Consider the following 23,330-nt stretch of genomic DNA (forward strand, 5'->3'; position numbering starts at 1 on the left):
TATTTCTAGCAATGTTGCCTTGAGGGAAAGTGATAAGAAGTAGGTTAGATGCCATAAGTGCAACCAGAGAAACTATTCAAGGAGGAGAAGAAAGGGAAATGAAAACTGGAACTATTGTAAGCATAGATAAGATTAGGTTTTAGCATCTGTTTGGAGATCAAGGATTAAAATCTTTTCAATGTTCATAATAAATTAATCTCTCTTTCCATGTAAGAAGTCTTGTGCTTTGAATATTGTAACATTAACAATGTAAGCACATTAGGCCAAATGACATTGTGTATGAAGCAAAGGAATTAATGTGAGTCTTAAAAGACAGATTCTGCAACTGCTGATTACAAGACACTTCAATTGATGTCAACTGACCTCTGTTCCAGGGCTCTAATGAAGGGAGTTGGGGAACTGTTGTGTAAAGCAGTATCTCATCCCATAACATTGCATATGCTACTTTCCTTGTATATACTTGCACGGGGAAGTTTCAAATCCTCTATCTGCAAGTACTAGAGTTGAGTCAGTCCTTTTAAATTAAGTTCAAAAGGAATTTAATTTACGCAGGCTCTGAAATTTAACACTGTTCTCATTCAGACAAGCCTGGTTTTCCCATGGTCAGATCTCATTACAAACCTATGCTTTATGCATAAGCACCAGAAGTGGGACTAGGTCTCAGGTTTAATGCCTCAACACAATCTTTAAAGGAAACAACATATTTCCTCTTTTGGATATAATTATGAGCCAAAGTATGAAATAATAATGAGACAATGTTCCAAACCGGGGGAATTAACAATGATTAAAATGTTCTAGGTCCCTGCCTAGCAGAGTCAGGCACAACATCTAGGGAATTATTTTCCCCATCCCTCCACCTCTCTGCCCTACCCCCCCCCCCCCCCAGTGGAAGAGACAGCTCACCTAGAATGCAGCAACTTTCTCAACAAAACCAAACGCAAATAGCTTCTTTCAAGTTGGACTAGCCACTCCTTTGGATCAAAAGGGGCAGACTTTGCCAATAAGGGAAAAAGACAAAAGAGCACATGACTTCAGAATTAAAATTGTACAATAAATCCAGGCTCACACTCAAAATGACCCATGATTAGTAACTTAATAAAATTCCAGATACGCATATAGAGCAAAAAGATAATATTGTTTCTATGTACAGTTTGCAGAACAATGAACCGCTGCTGGTTTGAGGGCGACATTCAAATTTAATCCAAGAGTTTAAAGTTTTATGTGCTTCAAATCAAATGTTTCAAACACCAATTGCTATTTTTAATGGTTTGTTAAGTGCTGTCCAAGACAGATATCACGAGAGTGCTTCCCTGAAGTGCATACAGTTTAGCTTTAAAAGCTCTAGCCACAAAGTATGTGTTTGTCATACTGTTACACAGTAGGTACACATAAATACATAATAATAGTCCTGAAGAATCACCAGTGTAGTTTTTAATTTAAAAGTAAGTAAATAATTCACAATGAACAATTTATTCACAGAATGTAGCCCTTATCTCTATTTGCAACTATTCCACAAAGCGTTGATTTTTATGAATTTGTTCACTACTGGAAATTGTTCTGTGAACATTATGTGAGAGATAATTTCAGTTTATAGGTTGCTTCCAAACTCTCTTTTTCAAGTATTCCTTTGATCGTTGGATAAAAATTTGTTTTTAGTCACCCGTGTTACATGGTATTACTTCTATTCCCTGACTGGATGATCTAACCTTTAGAAATATATTTGTTCCATAATTAAATGAGTCTCCAATATGGATCCAAAATTTGGTTTTTGATTTAACTTTAATATGAAAAAAAATGCCTCTAGCACAAACATTAATAAAAAGCGAATGAAAAGAGATACAATCATAACTAAGCAAAATTGTTTTAGATAGTCACCAATATGTCTGCAAGAAAATGAATTACCCTGATGACAGCTAGGTGCTGCTGCGATGGGTAGTTTGGAAAGACATATAACAATAGTGATATCATATATTTATATTTTGCTTTTAATCCTGAAAGATAGTAAAGCTCATCACAAACTATGGACTGTATAGTACAACTTCACTTATCCAAAGGCCTTGGGCAGATATCCAAATATTTCAAGTAACAGAGGTCCGGTAATAAAGGAATCTAGTTCTGCAAATACCAAATGCAACATTCAAGGGGTGAGATTCTATGTTGTGTCTCTAAGAGGTTCAGTCCAGAACTCACAGTGCAGGAGGGAAAGTGAAGGTGCTTTTAAATCATCTGTATGCTTCCTGCTTCTGGGCTGCTTTAAGGACCTTGGGTGCTGCTTAAGTTAAAGCAGCCTGGCCCTGGCTACAGAGATCTTTACAGCACCCGGGCAAAGCAGTGCAGTTTCCCCAACCTGATTATTGGATATGGCTGAACTGTTTTAGCTGAAACATTCAAAAACAAATAATATGACCTCAGGAAGACACCTGAAATGGAATATTCCAGCCTGAACAGATAAAGTCTGGCGAGGGTGACCAGATGTCCCGATTTTATAGGGACAGTCCTGATATTTGGGGCTTTGTCTTCTATAGGCACCTATTACCCCCAGTCCCCATCCTGATTTTTCACACTTGCTGTCCGGTCACCCTAAATCTGGCAAACTTATAAACAGACTTTGAAGGATTAGATTTTTATTGGTAAATGTCGGTAAACATCAATTTCACCATACATAAAAACCAACAAAAAACATTTCTATAGGATAATAATTGAAATTTACAGATAGGCCAAGTAAGAAAAAAAGATGCTTGAGAACTAATTATATTTTGACTTAAGGATATTTACTTTGTATAATTTGATATGTGATGTTTACAATTTGCATCTTAAAGAGTACTAAGTTTAAAACTTCTTGACTCAATGTCTGCTGTCACTAAATGATTATTGTCTGACCTCCACATAATTTTCCACAACTGTGAAAATTATATTTTTTTAATAAAAATTGACAAAAAAGCTTAAAAACAAACATTGATATTATCTCTCAACATTACACACACATACCCTGAAATTCTGCCAAACCTACTTATAAGCACCTGAAAACAGGAGCTCATAAAAAGGAATAGTTGGGCAGCCTTTACTACACATGGCACTAACAGCTCCAACTAAAATACATAAAAAATACATATGTTCATAGTCAGAACACTAATACACACACATGTGCCAACTATTGAAGATAAGCATGCTATCAAAGACAGGAAACTGAGCAAAGCATGTGCCAACTATTCTCAGGTACTATCATTTAGAAAAAAAAATGATGAAATAAAATCCTGCTTTCATTGCCCTCCTCTTCTGTTATCTTGTCACATTAGGGTCATTTATGTACAGTGCAATATTATTCCAAAGTGGTAAGTCATATAAAACTAAATGAGGCACACAGGGCCAATTTTGTCCCCAGCACAAATGGATAGAGCTACCATTAACTACCAGCTTGTGATTCCTTGGCTTATACTGGACTGAATTTAGTCCTGTGTGTATACCCCATTTAGAGAAGGATGAAGAAATAGAAATTAAAATGAGTTAGATGGTTTTTACCAAATACACTTCAGAACATTTAATTCGGTGTTTGCAGAAAACAATGACAGTATAGGATTTTAAGTTTAGGAACAGTCATTATTTTAGGATTACTTCCCTTGGTGTGAAGTATTTTTGCATTACTCAGAGATAATAAAGAAATCATACCACAATAGTTCTCCAGCTTTTCAAATTTCTTAGGTGACATTGACATGTGAAGGGTTTAATTTAGAGCCCAAACATAAGCATTATAAAAAGACAGTTCACAGTGAGGATATGTTACTGCATTCAGAGGCTGTTTGAATGCCTGCTACTTTCTTGGGAGTAGATTTATGGTAACATAATAATAGGTTTCCCTCAATGCAGCATGGGACAGAGATGTGTGTGAAAGTGAATGCTCATATTCTCTTTGGAGCAAGAGCAGGACAGGATAATACCACCATACTCAAAGCCAGCAAAGAAAAGACACTCATCTGAGGCAGCTTGTTATAGTGTCATTGATAATAATATTTATGTGTACTTCAAAGACCTTGGAATGGTTTTCTTCCTTTTTTTCTTTGTAAAAGATATAATAACAAAATAGCATTTTACTGCTGGACCCTTTTTTATAGAAAAGATTTTATTCTTATTTTTCTGTTGCAATAAGAAAATATTTCTAAATTGAGTAGTACTTTGTATCTCTGATTGCAGTAATCTCATTTCATTTAAATACAAACATTTGGAGTATGAGCTGAAAAGCTCACAGAAAAAAAATCTGGATATAGATTCTAATCTCAGTTATGACAGTGTAGAATACCAAATTCAGTGATGAATGCTGGTCACATGCCATGTGAGGCATGTTGTACATACGCTAAGAAGAAGCAAAGCAGCATTTGGCTTCATATTTTAGGTGGAGCGGGTAGCAACACCAATTGTTAAGGTTGACTGAAATTTTCCATTTTAAGACCCTGTATTCACTTGCTTTTAACTTTGCCAAACTTTAACCAACTATGCTGAATTTTTTCATGGTGGGTGTTTGCCTATATACATAATAAAATTATGAAAAATTATGCATCTGTGCTTTGCATCAGGGACTTAGTATTTGGTAGAGGGTTGTCCTGGGTCCTGAGAGGCACCTTGTGCTGTCCCAATGAAAAATCCATCCAAATTTGGCTGAGTGCAAAGCTTCTGAAAAAAAATCACTGTTTGCACATGCTCAGCAAAGGCTTGCTAGAGTTTGACACAACACATTCTTAATTGTCCACAATCACACCAAGATCTCTTTTTTGAGTGGTAATAGCTAATTTAGAACCCATTGTTTTGTATGTATAGTTGGAATTATTCTTCCTCCAATGTACATTACTTTGCACTTATTCGCAAAAGAAAAGGAGTACTTGTGGCACCTTAGAGACTAACCAATTTATTTGAGCATAAGCTTTCGTGAGCTACAGCTCACTTAACATTGAATTTCATCCACCATTCTGTTGCCCAATCACCCAGTTTCATGAGATCCCTTTGTAACTCTTCACAGTCAGCTTTGGAGTTAACCATCTTGAGTAATTTTGTATCATCTGCAAACTTTGCCACTTCGCTAGTCACCCCTTTTCCAGGTCATTTATGAATGTGTTGGACAGCACAGGTCCCAGTACAGATGTTTGGGGGACCTCGCTATTTATCTGTTCTTACAGTGAAAACTGACCGTGTATTCCTACCCTTTATTTTCTCTCTTTTAACCAGTTGCTGATCCATGAGAGGAGCTTCCCTTTTATCTCATGCTTATTTTGCTTAAGAACCTTTGTTGTGGGACCAAGTACACTATAGCAGCTGGATCACCCTCATCCATACACTTATTTGAGGTCCCGCAAGGAATTCTAATAGGTTAGTGAGGTGTGATTTCCTTTTACAAAAGCCATGTTGACTCTTCCCTAACATACTGCATTAATCTATGTGTCTGATAATTCTGTTCTTTACTATGGTTTCAACCAACTTGTCAAGTATTGAAGTTAGGCTTATCAGGATCACCTCTGGAGCCTTTTAAAAAAAATGATATTACATTAGCTATCTTCTAGTGATCTGATACAGAGGTTGACTTAAGATACCAAAGTGAGTAGTTCTGCAATTTCATATTTGAGCTCCTTCAGAACACTTGGTGAATACCATCTGCTCCTGGTGACTTATTTCTGTTTTATGAATTTATGAATTTGTTCCTAAGCCTCCTCTACTGACACCTCAGTCTGGGACAGTTCCTCAGATTTCTCACCTAAAAAAGAATGGCTCTGGTGTATTTTCTGCAGCCAAGACTAATGCAAAAAGTTCATTTAGCTTCTCTGCATCCCTCGAGCACCTTGATTCCAGCTGCCCCATTGATTGTTTGGTAGGCTTTAGTAGATTTGGTAGGTTTGATGTACTTTTTTTCTGTTACTTTTTGTGTCTTTTGCTAGCTGCTCTTCAAATTCTCTTTTGGCCAACCTAATTATACTTTTAGGCTTGACTTGCCAGAGTTCATGCTCCTTTCCATTCTCCTCACTGGCATTTGACTTCCAGTTTTTAAAGGATGCCTTTTTTATCTCTAACTGCCTCTTCCACAATGCTGTTTAGCCATAGTGGCATTTTTATTTTGGTTCTCTTACTGTTTTGGGGGGGAGGGGCAGGGGGATGTCAAGCCTGATTCCCCACTCTGGCACTTCGAGTGCAGAAGGTGAGGGCTCTCAAGGACTCTAAAAATTAATACGTGCCACTCGAGGCATGCATTAAACTCCCAAGCTTTTCTCTGACCTTGGATGGGTAGATGCTGCCACCACCCAAGTGCAGAACCCCTTTGAGAGACCAGGAACGCTCACTTGGGAATTCCTTTCTGTGAGGTACCCTCAAGCCCTTTCACACACACCCCTTCACCCGCCCCGGGGAAGAGCTGAGAAAGAAAAAAAAAGAAATCAGCTGTTGCCACCAGCTAATTAAACATGTGCACAAACCTCTTAAGACATAAAAATCCAATTCTGTTCTTAAAAAAGGTACATTTTATTAATTAAAAAAAAGAAAGAAACTACATCTGGGAACTTAGGCATTGGCTAGATTTAAAGAAAAACAACTACAAGGATTAAGCATGAAGAATAGCTTTCTTGAGGTCCAGCTTAAAGGTTCCAAGCAAAACAAAAGCACTGAGGGTTAGCACAGAGGAGTCCACAAGCCCTAAAGAAATAAAAAGAGATAAACCTAATCACGTCTTCCTAGACATTTCCTGATCTACTTACATATCTGTGGTTTCAAATGAGTAGTTTCTAGGTATGATACTGAGGATTTTTCGTACCTGGCCCCAACAGCATAAATGTTGCCCTGTTCACCTTTCCCCGGGAGAACAACCAAAAGGGGACAGACAAAAGGGGAGTCTTGTTTCAATTTTAAAAAGTTCTAGCCTTCCCTTTGGTTCTTTTGGCCAGGTGCCCACTCACTTCTATTTACCTATGCATAGCAGTGAGACTTTTTAACCCTTTACAGGTAGAGCCATTAGAGAACAGGTACTAAGAGGCATTTTATAGCTACTGACTGGCTGGGTGTCCATAAAAGGGAGCTGCCCCCTTCCCTTCATTTATCATAGGGGTATACATTTATTTTGAGCCTGTCATACAGAGTCATACAATGCTGTATGACCAGAGTGAGAAAGAAAACCTGATAGAGATAGAGATAGAGATAGAAAACCAGATAGAGACCTGAATTACTTCTGCCTCAGTCTAACCAACAAAAAGGACAATTCGTTGATCAAAACTCCCACCAGTTTTGAAAAGCCTGTCAAAAGAGCATCTTTGCAAACAAAGATATGGAGGTCTTCACACATAGGTAACTTGGATGGAAAAATGTGGATAATGAACTATTTCCTGTATTCTCCATAGAGTCTTTAAACTAACAAACAAATGCCAATATTTGAAAGTGGTCATTTTAACTTATTGATGATGTCATTGTTTATCCCTCTTTCTATGGTAACAGCACCACTTGACGGCTCCTCATCTCCCTCATCCTAAAATAGACATAATATACTTTTAAATGATTTATGAGGCATGTTTGTGTAGAGAGTTGACTAAATCGGTGGTGTCTGACACTTGCCTGCTAATTGAACCTGGTGCAATGCCTTAGTATGAATAAATGTTCATCCTAAGTTAAAGTCTGATTCTACAAGTTGCAGCACACTCAAGTCCTACTGGAGTCAAAGGGTGCTCAGCACTGCACAAGATTGGGCCCATATAATTTATTTATGAGCTCTGTTAGTGACATTTGAGACAAGAGCAGCTGAGCAAGATGGGAGTCACCTTAGTAGGGATTTTCAGATCTGAAATTGTTGGACTAAATGACAGTGATGGGGGGCGGCTATTGCAAGTGTATCTTTGCGACTAAGTGTTATTGCGTAACGGCAGTAGCTGACTGCAAAAGGAAAATATCAGTGGTTACAGAGAAATGCATGAGAAAAGCTAACATTCTGGAGTATTTGGATAAGCTCTCCTTTGTGATAGTTTTAGGGGATTTTATCTTATATGTACTGCAAGTTGGTACATAATAAATAAGCAGAAAACTGAAAGCAACAAAAGAACTGAAGCTACAGTAACACATACCTTCTTCCTCTCATAAGAACATAAGAACGGCCATACTGAGCCAGACCAAAGGTCTATCTAGCCCAGTATCCTGTCTTTCAACAGTAGCCAATGTCAGGTGCCCCAGAGGGAATGAACAGAACGGGTCATCATCCAGTGATCCATCCCCTGTCGTCCACTCCCAGCTTCTGGCAAACGGAGGCTAGGGACACCATCCCTGCCCATCCTGGCTAATAGCCATTCATGGACCTATCCTCCTCACGTTTCACAGACATGTGAGCACAGCCCCTTCCTCTCCCTTTACATGAGCACATGCACACACCCTTTCTCTTCTTTCACATTTCCTCACCTTTAGACTCTTCTCCTTTCCTCTTATTCCCTTGTCACTCTTATCCTCTCCCTTTAGTCTTAAACACACACCGTCTTTTCTTCTTCTTTCACACTCTCCTCCTCTCCTTTTCCACTTCCCCTGCAATCAAACCAATTCACCATCTCTCTCCTTTCACACACTTTTTACACTCCTTACCTTTCTTGCTCCTCTTCCCTCCCCTTGCACGCTTCATCCCTCTCTTTCTCCATCCCTCCCAAGAGAAGTGGGGATTAGTAGCCCCCAATAGAACCGGGAGTCCTTTCTCAATGGAAAGGAGACTACAGGTTCTGTCTGGCATCACATCCTCCATGTGTGAACAGGTGAGGGGAGACAGAGCACTGGGCAGTGGAGGGTGGAGCACTGTTGAGGGTGGAGCGCGGGGTGGGGTGATGGAAAGAAAAGAGACAGATCAGTTGCTGCTGGTGCTGCAGCAGCAGCCAAAGATGTCTCTGGAACCCCTGCTACTAACTGCATCTACCATATTACAGGCAGAAGCTTGATCTGCTCATTGTCATCTCATCTGCTGAGTCTGGGTCCACAAGGCCACATTCCAAGTGGTATATGAAAATCATCAAGAAATCCTTATCCAAAACGGTCTATAAGTTTGTCTCCTCCAATCAGGATGACAGTTCAGCAATCAGTATTTAAAAGATCATTGCCAATATGAAGCTTAATCAGGTCAAACAATGAGTTAAAAGTAGCTTTAGATGCTGCACCTGCTTCTGTGACCCCTTGCCTCATGTTGTGGTTTCACAAACACATTTTCTTCATTTTGCTCTCTCCCTTCTGCTGTGTGTGACCCACACAAACATAAGGAGGAAGCTAACTCACTGATAAGGGAAAGAGTAGAACTGACTAGACACAAAGTGCTCTCAAATGCCAAAAGCCATTAACCTGAAAAAAATGGATTTTTTCTCTTATGTCATTCAGGAACAGTAACCTTAGGAGTTGCTTTATTACAAAAGGAAATAAAAGATTTTCAGGAAGAAAAGAGTTATTTAAGGTGGATGGTGCCCCTTTAATGTTTCGATAAAATGAAACAGAAATGCTTCCTTCAAATTAAAATTGCAGGAAATGTTTCACAATTTCAAAAAATATGGCACTTTGATCATTTTTTAATGAAGCTGCTATTTATTTTATGGATATTTCACTTCAGGGTCACCATGTTGTCCTTAATACTTTAGCAATGCCAATATTTGAATGAGTTGGTATTTTCTTTAAAGCAAATTTCTATCCTTGATTTATCCACCTCTTTCTGTATCCCAACAAGCAAATAACCTCATGGGTTGCCCCAAAACATAAATCACCATCAATTCTCTTTTAACAGCAACTGTAAATGCAAAACAAAAGCCAATGTGCCTAAATAACATTTATTATCAATAGATGTCCCTTAAGTAATAGTTCAAGCTACTCCTGAGCTCTCAAGCAGTTGAAAGTTTCTCTTCCAAACTGTTTTTCATTTGATACTGTTTTTTTGGGCTCCACAAGCACTATTATATACCAAACACTATTGAATTTTTTTAAACCAACCAACCAAACAAGCATGTTAAGGCTGCACTGGTTTGTATTTACACGATCACAGTTAAGGTCAAATAGCCCCTTTATGTAAAAATTCTTAGCCATAGCCTTCTCCGAGAATTGCAGGCTTTAGAATATACTTCCTTAAGTTTATAGTGCAGTGAAATCTGATTTATGAGACTACTCAAGGGACCAACAAAAAGCAGTTGATTACTAAACGTTGCCTTCTGATATAAGTGGAGAAAAATGTATTCAGTACATTTGTGGATGGTTTGGGGCTGTCTCTGAAGACATGGGGTTGCAAAATAAGTTTGGTGTGTAGTACTGATTTTGCAAAATTTCTGTTTGTGGTGAGTTATGTTCATTGACTGTGCATGGAATTCTTCATGCATTGCAAAAAAACATAACATCTTCATCAAAAGACATCCAACTGTATACACTGACGGGGTTAGTGAATTAATAAAATAATCATTACAAAAATGCAAGGCAAACCAGTAAAGAGCTGAAACATTTTCTACAGTATATTAGTAGTTTAGAATCACTCTAGACATGCTTTTTAATGTCCCCTCTGCAGACTATTCATGTCACCTCTGTCCTTAAATCCATGAAATTCTATTTCTCATACACATTTTGTTTTCCAGTGTTGTTCCAAGTTTCAGATCTACTGCAATCTCTTCTCTAGCCATATTTCATTACATTTTGTAAACCTCTTGCCTTCAATAACTGCAAATGAAACTCTGGCACAATGTCTCCCTCTAGGCCACAGACATTTTCCAAGTTCCCATAATTCAATGTTACAGTTGAATAAAAGACAGACTTGTTTCTCTTCCATCTGTGCAGTAAAAATAATAGATCAGCTAGCATACAATACAATGTACTTACTGTAAAAGAAAGCATGGATACTTTCACTTACCAGCAGCTACCTAATTGTCCAGAGTTTGGAGATCTGTGTCATTTTGCAGTACTTGTTGTGTTATATAAAACACCACTTCCTGTTTGGCTCTAAACCACGAGTTTCCTGTCTTCAGGGCGTACAACCTAGAAACACACTTGAGGTTCCAGTGGTTTTATGTTAGTACGAGAAAGCACAACATGTGATAAACTTAGCCATGTAGAAATTACTCGTGGGGGAGGGAGAGAAATGTCTTTTCAATTGAACGTGTTTATGTAGAGTTGCTATATGAACCTCAGTTAAACACAGCAACCACAAGTACTCCGCTAAGACTTTCTCTTTCTTATGAGAAAAACAACAAAATGGATTTATATCTCCTATCCAAACTGAACAGAATATGCATTTGACATCTTAAAGTAAAATAGCATACTGGCATCTTACAATACTCTGTATACTTGATTGGTAATTCATGAGTAAATAAACCACAGGTATCTCTGTCATATTATTAGTTTCTATATCCTAGTATAGCTACAGTACCTCTAGAAACACAATGCTTTAAACATTTGCCTTATACATTTGTAATTTAATATGATACCCAGACCAATCCTAAGAAACTGCATTTGATTAGTGATTTTCTTATTGTTCGTTCATGGGAGTTCTGAGTCAAATGAGGGGCCTTGGATTTTCTGTACTAAGTAGAAACCTTTGATCGGAAGGGTCTTTTGATAGGTAATAATGGCACACAAAGTTATAGCACAAGCATGCTCAGGTTTCTCATAAGTGATAGTCATGGCTCTCTGAGTACACAAACACACAGAGAAAATGTTGCCATAGTCCATCACAGATTTTCACTTGCTCTTATTCCAATAAATCACAGTTTATTTTTGCATGTAAGGACTTGTAGAGAGGGAAATACTCTTCCACGATAATGGTACAGAACCACCCCCTCTGCTTTTACTCTGTTCTGGAAAGTGACAATCCATCACAATGAATATTTATCAGTATTCTTTCATAGATAACACTTTTTTTCCCTTTACATTCCTATGCTGCTAGAACTTATTTTGTCCTCTGACAAAGATTTTTACTTCCTTAAGACAGGGTAAGACCCATCTTTTCTTCTTCCTCTTTTTTGCAAGTATCTTGATGCAGAAAGATAGGCTTGTGTTGTCTGAGTTTGATGTCTGGGATTGATTGTGCCTAAAGCCAGTCATCTACAAAGCCCCTTTAAAATATCAAGATAAAGTGTGTTACTATAACATGCTGCTTCCTATGAAAGATTTTGGTTCTTATGAAGTCTGTAGAAAGTCTAAACTATTGTGTCGCAGAATTTCTGTAGTGTAGGTTTGTTTATTTTATTTTATATTATTTGTGTTTTCAAAATATGGATTTGATTTCTGACCTAAGAGAGATATGTAGACAGGACTTCTGATTGTAGGAGTATTTTGTGTAAAGCTATGTAATAACAATTTCAGATCCAGAATGGCCACTCAACTAGCTGATGGAAGAAATTCTATTGCCACTGAGATTAACAGAAACAGGTCAATATAACATTTACCTTCACATTTGTCAGTTCAGACATCTTTAGCCTTTCCTTTCTGCCAGTACACGCCTGTGATGTGCTTCAGTTACTATCTGCATCGAGCTAGTTAAATGCTAAGGAATGTCTCATTAACAAGGAATTGAGGTCCTTAGAGGAATCACCAGCTAGAGGATAGAACTGAGATGAGACACCATGGAGAGTAGACCAGTAATGTGACTGGGAACACAGTCTATTCCCTTCACTAGCATAAACACTGAGACCTAGCTAATGGGACTGATCCCCGACTCTGAACTGATATGAAACTGCTTATGAAGGCAAGTTGTATAGTCCTATACAACATAAGATGGACACAATGCTGCTTGTCACAGGGAAGAGAGGCAGAAAGGAAAAGTAGGTTATAGAAATATAAAAGAAAGGGGAAAAGAAAGTAATATTTAGATTCCTGGAGAATTCCTAGCAATATATCCTAACTTTCTAGAAAGGGATCCCTGCACATTCATTCAACACAACAGAGATTTTCATTCTCACAGCTTGTATTATAAGCAATCCTTTTTTGTTCATACAGTAGAAAGCTTCACACTTGACAACAGCAACAAAGAAACACAGAAGGCAATATAACTGCTAACGGGGAATTTCTTATTTAACTCTGGGGTTCTCAGTACATACCTCAAAGTAAACATTAGAGGACTTGGGACAGATTCTCTGAGTTTCCACTTGGTGCAGCAGAGATAGGGAGCCATCAGAGAGCTGGTTATGGCTCCCTTATTTTCTGTCCAAAGAGAACCAAAAAGGTTAAAGCATCCTAGTGGCCGTTCGAACAATTAACAGTTGGCAGTACCTGAACAGATATATGACTCACTCTGACTTACTCCCTGCCCCACAGCATGCCCCCTGCACTGTAGGGGGCAGACAGGGTAGCATAGCAGCCAGCTATGCCTGCTATGCATCAGATGGTGACTAAGGGAGTCACAATTCAATCCCTGCTTTCCACGTATTCCAAGGTGGCAGTCAGTGTGCCAGTCCTATACCTAGTGCAGATTGTTTCCCCCTCGACACCAGTTCAGCCCTGCTGGCTAGTGCATTGAGAGGCAGAGCCACAGCTTCACCCACTATTTGCCTCTGCCCACTTTTTCATCACCCACCTATGTGACTGCTGTCCTATTTGCACAGACTGACAATGCAATTTGCCTGTACACAAAAGCAATGGCATGTCTATTCCCTCCAAAATTAGGGGGTGGGGGAAGAGTTTTAAAGTACTTGTGAATTTTACAAGCACCCTATTCCAGGCAAATCAATTTGATTTTCTTGAGAAGCATCCAGATTTTTTTTTTTAAGAAAAATATCAAACTATTGAATTGGTAACTTTTGCTCAGCAAAGTTCTGTGCTAACTTACACCCTATCACTCCCATTGACTTAATAATATCCTGGAGAAGTCCAACAGAAGTGTTAAGCCCAAAGTGCTTCTAAACTGCTTGTAATGTAAGCTACAGAGGTGGGCTTTTTTTTTTTTTTTTAGTTTTCTGTAATTGAGCTTGCTTCCATGTTGTGAACCTTAGAGCCCTGCCCTTCCTGCTGGAGAAAACACAGAGCAGCTGGTGGCTAGATTCACAGAGAACATAGTTTCAATCTAAATTGAAACAGTTCCACTTTGTATAAACAACTAAATAGTCATTGGGAGAATGACCAGAGGGAGAATGACTTGATAGCCAGTGGTTAGGGTATTCATCTGGAATGTGGGGTGGGGCCCTACCTAGTTTGAGCATCGCTCTGGGGCTTAGTTGTGAGATAGGCACTGGGCATCAGGCTGTATGCCTAGACTACGTCATCTGCTGAAACTTAGGCACCTAGGGACTCTGTGCATCTCCAGGATTAGGCAGCACCTAAATAGGAATTTTGAGGATCTAAATTTTGAACTTAGGAGCCTAACGTGACAGTTTGTGCCTAAACCCCTTTGTGGAGCTAACTCTGGGCTCACTGCTGATACAATCATCCCCCTTCAGAGAAGAAAATCTACCTGACTCCCCAGAATCATTGAGAAGTTCAGCCTTTTCTCAAGCAACCAACACTACTGAACCATTTCCAACTTCCCTTTCTTAGGGAAGTTCAATTGAAGGTACAATGGAGGATAGGTTGAAATTCCACGTAGGGCTCTGTAGGAATCCTGCTGATAGGTGCTGCCTGGGAGAGACACAGAAGACTGCTTATAATACAAACCATATCTCCCAGTCTTTCTGGCTCTGCCTTTGTGGACTGACCTGGAGTCCAACAGGAGTTTCAGGCAGTGTGTAGTTCACTGAAGAGTATAGATTAGGGTCTGAGGCTCTGACCACACCCTCTGGCCAGCAAATAACTCCCCCTGGAGTCAGAGCTGTGACAGTAGTGGCACAAACAAGTTAATCTGTTCTGTCACTGGGGTAGGTTAACAGTGCTCCATACACTTCTTTTCTCCACAAGGGCACCTGTGTAACACAAGGCAGGATTTGTCTAATGGGAGGGTAAATCTAATTTTTTACAAATAACTAGGCTCCTCTACAGCCCAGACTTATAACACAAGGAAATCCTCGCAGCAGATTTGGCAGGTAGCACATTCCATTGATATCTGAGGGCTTATTATATGAACAAACTTTCAGTAACATGTCAACCACCACCTGAGACGTATATGACAGCTCATTAATCATGTAGTCTACAATAAAAAGAGCCACAAAATGCATTCATTTTAATCTTTGCATAATTTTACTTTTTTTGTTGTTGTTCAGCAAATACAAGAAGGGAGCTAATTTTCTCTATAGAAGCTATTGGCTAATATCATGTTTATTATTTTTTTCTAATCAATAGAAAAACTTAAACAGAATAAGGGGTATCTTGGTTTACAACACACACAATATTGAACAGCAAACTTGAAGTTCTGTAGTCAACTTTTGATCTGATGGTTTATTAGCTCCTTAAAAATTGAGTTAATTGGAAATTTTTATTTGACGTATTTATTTATTTTGCAGGCCTTATCAGTTTTGCAGCTGCAGAAAAGCAGTACATAAACAAAAATGAAAGATAGTGTTACTCAATACATATATATATATATATATATATATATATATATGTTAGGCATAATATACATCACATGAATGGGTATTATGTTCACAGTATTAATATAAGTGTTGGGAAGTTATGTTGACTTAATGTATTATGTCCTCATGTGAGGTATCCCACATGTGAGGTATTCCACAACACTTTGCAAAGCTGTAGTCAGCTTTGGCATTAGAAAATAGGAAACTTGTCAAAACAAAGATTCATGAATACTTTGTACCAAGCACAGAGAGGGAGTACTTTCATGGCTCATCAGTGCTTGGAATGTAGTATTTAAAACAAGATATGGGTAAGTAGAGGGAGGTACCTTCATGGATCAACATCTGGAATATTAATATCCGAAAGGAAGATAAGAGGTATGTAAGAAAAGGTAAAGAACAAGTTAAGGAACTGGGCCAAACAGCTGAGGTGGGTTTCAGTGATGTATAGAAAGTTTTGTAACTTGTAAAATCATACTATAAATACTGCTAGCTGAAATGCATATCTTTGAAGCACAACTTCTAGGTAAGGTGAACACACTACAAGAATTTGTTTCCTGGAAGTATATATGTATGTATGTCTCCTTTTTGTATTGTACAGTTTCATCTTTAGACAATAAATTTGGATATTTTCAGTTATTTGCTCTTTTGAAAGTTTTAAAGAAAGAACCTCAAGTATAGTCAAACGATTGCCTTCACCCTGGAGTCCGTAACAGACTGGAAGGGGAGAGACAGGGAATCATCAATATGAGTATTGGAATGTTGGGTCCCCTCATTACGTTATATGCATCTTTTAAAAATAGTTACTCTTCCTCCCTCACCTCTAGGCTCAATTCTTTCTTGTATCTGAGCTCTGCCCAGTGCAGTGAGAGTGGAAGCTATCGAGGAACAAGTTACAATTACCAAGTGGCTTCTTCTTGGCATTAGTTGAAGAAGCCTAGGGATATCTCTGTCTTATTCCTCTGCAGTAAATTCCCTCAGTTCCATCAAGCCACTAATCTGCCCCCAAACTGCAGGATCCAGGTGGCACCTGGCACAGGTAATTGCCTCCACCAGCTTTATGCCAATGAAGAGTTATCTTCCAAAAGCAGAATTCACCACAGGCCATTTATGGCCAGAATCTGTATCCCTTTGAACAGCCTGAGTGGTTCAAGGTGGCTGAATCATACCAGAGAATCTGGCCTCCTATCTTTTTCTTAGTATAGACAAATAAGAAAACCAAGTATGAACCCCTAGGAATATTCCTTTTCTATTTGCAATCTACTAAATATGCATTAAATCATAACTGATAACTAAGTATGTCACTGGCCCATGGGTCAAATTCAGAGGCCCATATGTACATATGTGTAAGAGAGAGAATGTGTACTACAAATTAGTAAAAGCATGCACAACTAAATCAGAGTTTGAATAAGTATAGGGGGAATTGGTCTCAGAATCAGTACACTTATGGGTCAGAAGGCTCCAAGTTCATCTTAAACTTAACTTAGATACATGGGGTCATATGGGAGGTAAATTAAACTGAACTAGCATTGCCCTATTAAAAAAGTAGTCTGGAAATGTTCATCTCATTGAGGCCACTGGAACAGCTGTTCACTAACAATAATACTGTCTTCAGCTCTTTAAATATTTCTTTGAAGGTTGAAGATTGTACATCCTAACATCTGTGTGCAACTACCAGAACTGCTAAATCTCTTGTCAGTTATTAAGATTTCTCATGGGGCACATTGATATAATGAATTGTTGCTGAGAACAGACCTTGTCCATTTTTCCTGACACTAATGTTATTACAAGGAGGAAGCAATTCAAATGTAATAAAGGGAGACATTTTATAAAAAAATGTTAACACTGTCAAGGTATTTGTTGTAATTTTTGTTTTTTGTGTTTTGTTTTAATTGCAGTGTTATTATGATAGTTCTTTGAAAGTTTGAAACATAAATCAGTTTCTTTAATGGTATTTCTTATTGTGCAGGTTATGCTGATTTGTCAAAGGAAGTTTGACCATGAACAGAATGTTGAGCAACTATTTCATATGTGGTCAAACACAAATATATTAGAATGTCTCCAAAGCAAATTTAGCACAAATTATGCAATAGTAACTTTCCTAAAAGCATAGGCTCTGAGTCTCATAGGCACATCACATAGAAACTTTAAAAAAAAATCATCTGTAGTAAGCCCTGGCTGGCATTCCTACTTTACTCATCATGACCCTGATGCTGAACCCATTCAATTCAAAGGAATTTTTGCCATCACCATCAGGAAAGTGGAGAATCAATTTCTTTGGCTGTTTCCCATCCTCCTGGAAGGCTACCGAGTTGCTCAATAGCATTCTTCCAGCTAGCATTCTGCACAAGATAGAGTCATAGACTTTAAGGTCAAAAGGGACCATCATGAACATCTAGTCTAACCTCCTGAACATTTCAGGCCATAGAACCTCACACACCCACTCCCGAAATAGACCCCTAACCTCTGGCTGAGTTACTGAAGTCCTCTAATCATGGATTAAAGACATCAAGTTACAGCGAATTCACTCTTTACACTAGTTTAACCTGCAAGTGGCCCATGCCCCCTGTTGTAGAGGAAGGAGAAAAAACCCTCGGGGTCTCTACCAATCTGACCTGGGGGGAAATTCCTTCCCAACCCCAAATATGGTGATCAGTTAGACTCTGAGCACGTGAATAAGACTCACCAGCCAGACACCTGGGAAAGAATTCTCTGTAGTAACTCAAGCCCTCCCCATCTAGTGTCCCATCTCCAGCCGTTGGGGATTGTTGCTACTGGCAGTCGCTGATGGGCCACATGTTATCATAGGTAATCTCACCATACCATCGCCTCCATAAACTTATCAAGCTCAGTTTTGAAGCCAGTTAGGTTTTCTGCCCCCACTGCTTCACTTGGAAGGCTGTTCCAGAACTTCACTCCTCTGATGGTTAGAAACCTTTGCCTAATTTTGAGCCTAAACTGGTTGATGGCCAGCTTATATCCATTTGTTCTTGTGTTCACATTGCTGCTTAATTTAAATAACTCCTTTCCCTCCCTGGTATTTATCCCTCTGATGTATTTATAGAGAGCAATCATATCTCCCCTCAGCCTTCTTTTGGCTAGGCTAAACAAGCAAGCTGTTTGGGTCTCCTCTCATTTGGTAGGTTTTCCATTCCTCGGATTCATCGGAGTAGCCCTTCTCTGCACCTGATCCAGTTTGAATTAGTCTTTCTTAAACATGGAAGACAAGAACTGCACAAAGTATTGCAGATGAGGTCTTGTATAATGGTACTAACACTTCCGTGTCACTACTGGAAATACCTTGCCCGATGCATCCTAGAACTGCATTAGCCTTTTTCATGGGTGCATCACATTGACAGCTCATAGTCATCCTGTGATCAACCAATACACTCAGGTCTTTCTCCTCCTCTGATGCTTCCAACTGATAAGTTCCCACCTTATAGCAAAAATTATTGTTGTTAGTCCTTAAATGCATGACCTTCCACTTTGCACTATTAAATTTAATCCTATTTCTATTAGTCCAGTTTACAAAGTCATCCAGATCTTTTTGAATGATATTCCAGTCCTCCTCTGTACTGGAAATACCTCCCAACTTTGTGTCATCCACAACTTTTTATTTGCACACTCTCACTTTTTGTCAGTAATAAAAATGTTAAATAAGACTGGTCCCAAAACTGATCCTTGAGGAACTCCAGGATGGAGCTGTGTATTGCACATATTTAAAGGTGAAATCCTGCTGCTGTTAAAAACAAAGGCAAAACTCCCATTGACTTTAATAGGGCCAGGATCTCACCCTTAGAGTTTATCTGAACCAAACAGAATGATTGAATATTTTGATATTCACTGCACACTAAGGACCTGATGCTGGCAGGCATCGAGGCACACACTTTACTTTAAGCATGTGAGTTGTCCATTGATGTCACAAACTTGAAATTAAGCATGTGCTTGAGAGCTTGGCTGAATCAGAGCGTTAAACATCCAGCTGTGTCATCTTTATTCATGTTGATTGCAATCAGTTTTCTCGCAGAGTAAGGCATCACTTAGTGTGAATGAAGGTGGCAGAATCAGACCCTTATTAATCAACCAACCACTTATTAACCATTTTTTGAAAAGGTTAAACACATTATCTCTGTGACGAAACAGGGGCTAACAAACATTGACAAACCACTGAAACTCATTTATTTCAATGAGTTTTAAAGTTTGGATCAATTAAAATTTTCTTTAAAAAAATAAAAATATGTCCCTTTGTGATACATATGTCTGCTTTGAAAAGTGAGCCTTATAATGCTATTCACCAAACTCTACTGTAGGTGATCCTGGTTTCCGCCTGATAAGAATAACTGTTTCTTAGTTTGCAGTACAAATGCTTTTAATTTTAGATGACAGACAAAAATAAAATTAAATGTGAACATGCTGATGTTTCCCTTTCAGCTTTGTCCTTCCTTATTTTTAAAGAAGAGTCAGTTGCAATGTTGGGATGTGAGGTCTTAAGCCGTAGTAAGGAGGACCACAGATGAACAAACTGAAGGAGCACAGGCCAAGTTTGAAGTAAACATTTTAAAGAGTCATCCTAAATTGTTTAAAAATGGTCCATTGTGATAATCTCCATAAGGTAGATGCAATGCAACAGAAGGAAAAGGCAAGAGGTAGTTAACAAGCAGAGAATGCATCAGGAAGGCGGGGATAAGCAATTGATATTTAGAGCATTTCTTGCCAATCACCTCTAGGGATGTCCTATGTGAGCCCATTGAGACTTGGAGATTATGTTGGAGACAGAACTTTTACCTTAACTTAGTAGGAGCTCACAAAAGGGGAAAGGGAAGTCATTCAGGTCAAAATGTCCAGATCTGGTAGCCTAAAGTTAGTCTCATAAATCCATATTTAGGCTTTTTAGCACGTGTTCTGATTTTCAGAGGTTCTGAGCTCCCACAGCAGATATCTGAGATGCCTCAGTCAGCCCCAGAATTTAAGTGAAAGGGGGAGAATAAAGGTGGCATAAAGTCACCTTTGCCACACTCAGCTCAGTTGGACCCAAGAATTGGGCCTCTTATACATTTGTGGAACCCATACATTTTAGTGCTTAGACCACATAGGGAGATTTATGAGTGTGCTACCAACTCTACACTGCCACACCTGGTCCTTTAGCTCAAGCAACAGAAACTGCTGCTTTTTAAATCTTGACATCCTTGGTTAAATCCCTGCAGACACCTGACCAGGACCATTGTTACATTTGTATCCAGTATTCACAGATGATTGGAAAAGAGGTTCAATTTGCTGTTTTTTTCTTTTGCTACTATTTCCCTTTTGACTCCAATCTCTCATTTTACATAAGGCTCAAATTCCCATGTATTATTTTCTATTGTCTCTGTAGCCCGGGGTCCTAGATTGACTGCGTAAGCAGCTCTCTTATTCCAATGACATACAGGAAGGGCTCATTCCAAATGAGCTAATTCAGCAAAGCAGAGGAACTATGGATTAGTGCAAGTAGCAGCAAGTACAGAAAAAGATACTGTAAGGAATATCCATTAACGCGGTCTACCAAGAGACAGTCTTTTGACTGTGTGAGAGAATTTTGCCCTGCCATTTGTAGCTGAAAATGTGGTAGACATGTCCCAATTTCTGTACAGAATTTTCAGTGTTTCACAGTAAGAATCGCTTTAGCTTTGCAAGATCCTGCTTTACAAGTTCCTGGAAGTCCCTGGAAGATATCCACAGATATTTAGCACACTGTAGCTGATGGCAGAATGTGGGGCTGGGAAAAGTGGGGATTACCAGGCAGAAATGTGGAGTCGAACTGTGCCCCCCAATTTTAGCTTACCGGAAGTCTGATGCCATATTGCAATGCTGGCAGTTTGCTCAGGAGAAACTTTCAATACTTCTGTCTTGATTAATACTTAATTTTCATAGCCTCAGAATTCAGGATAATTTCATTTTTTGAGCCAGGCACCATGCCAGTTGAAGGAGATTGATTCATTTCTTTTATTTCTCTCTCTTTTTTTCTTGTGCAGAATGCAAAGAATTCTGAAGAGCAGAGGTAATCATTGTACATTTGTATGTTAATGTTACCAGGTAATCATCTTGAAAGACTGAATATGATTAACACCTTGAATCATAAACTAGAGAAAATGTACAATACTTGACAGAGAGTGAAATATCTAATACAATGTGAAAACATCTGGCCAGGAAATTGTTTTCAGAACACTGAAAATTATAAGCAATTATCAAGTATTTTACCTGACTATACTCATAACTCTGTTTTAGTGACACTTCAACTGATATTATCCTTCATTTTTCAGCACTCTGATTTCTGGATAATCACCCTGGGTCTGTGATTTAAGCTCTTTCATCTTCTTCTTTTATGTGCATAGCAAATATTTCAATGGTGTGCTTTAAGGGGGCAATCAAGGCTGAAGATAAAATAAGGCCCTATTGTCACAAGTGAAAGGAAAAGCTTAATTTGGCAATTCTCATCAGCTAAGTTGCTGAGAGGAAATTCAGGTGCCCTAAAATCAACTTCTGCTAAACAGCTCACTCTCAGAAGCGAGATCACATATGCCAATCTTTACAGTGTGTGTCACTTAAAAGTATGTGGCAACTTGCCAAAACATGTAATGTGTGAGTGCATCAGATTCCAGATCAGGTCATTTTTATGTATAATGATATAGGACCCAAACCCTGCAGACCCTTACTTACAAAACCAAAGGAGTACTCACATTAGCAAGGGGTTTGCAGGAAGTGGCCTAAATCCTTCCACACTCTTCTGCCTCCACACATGGGCAGACATGCATGCACACATGCACAGTGCCACATTTTATGCAGATTTGTTTTCATTTAATGTTCTCCTTTCCCCTGGAAAAAGAACAAAACAAAACAAAACAACCAAACAAAAACAGCCAGAGACCATCAGTTTTACTTTAAGGAATTTAAAGGCAATCTTCACGAGGAATGAGTTTTGTGACTGGTGAAGCAATTCACTCCATAAATCCAGAGCTTATTTGTGATTTGCTAACTGTAATGTGATTGTGACTATAATGGGTTATTTTGTGGTAATAATAACCTTTTTCCAGTACCTAGCAGGAGCCACTAAGCAGAAACTGCCTTTTTGTCTCATTAATTTATTCCAGTCACCCCAGAACACCCTATCGGACTGTCAAGGTAAATGGCTGTTTCCTCTCCTTTTGAGGTACAGATCTCCTCTGAGATGTGACTATGAAAAAATGGCACATTATCCCTCAACAGATAAGACCAGCAGAGGCCTGATCCTGATGTCCTTACTCAGCTTCAGCACAGAATGAATGAAACTGAAGTCTTCTTCACTGCAAGAAGAGAGCAAAAAGGAGGAAAACTCTCCAAGGAATGCCCCCTATATTGTCCTTTTGGAAGGGGGTTGGCCAAGGTCCTGTTTGTCCCAATTGCCCCTCTTGCCCCCTGCCATCGTAATGTGCTGTGGAGTCTCCCAAACTCTGTAGGTCCCCCAGGCTTCATAAAGATCTAGGGCCATCTCTGTGGAGGCCCTCATGCCTCTGCACTGTATCTGAAGCTGCAGTCTGCTCCCCTTATACCGCAACCTTCCTCTATTGGAGCAGTGATGCCAGGAACATCCCTTGTTTGGCTGTCTGGAACACTCATTCCTGGAGTATTGTGTATTGGAAAAGGTAATAGAGTATTTGTAGAGTTTGTATTATCATTTCCATTTAATCTTTGTGGGACTAGTGGGATAGTTAAACATTCCTAATCTAGTATTGTCTGGCCATATCGAAAGAAGAGCAGGAGACATTTGACATGGCTTTAATCAGGCTGCAAACTTTATTTTTAGATGTCTGGGACTACCTGGCAGATAAAAGTGTACAGTGCAGGTTCATGTTCATTCCATAATTACCCGGGGTCGGG

Source organism: Natator depressus, chromosome 4 (genome assembly GCF_965152275.1).
Source record: "Natator depressus isolate rNatDep1 chromosome 4, rNatDep2.hap1, whole genome shotgun sequence".
In the NCBI taxonomy this organism is placed as follows: domain Eukaryota; kingdom Metazoa; phylum Chordata; order Testudines; family Cheloniidae; genus Natator; species Natator depressus.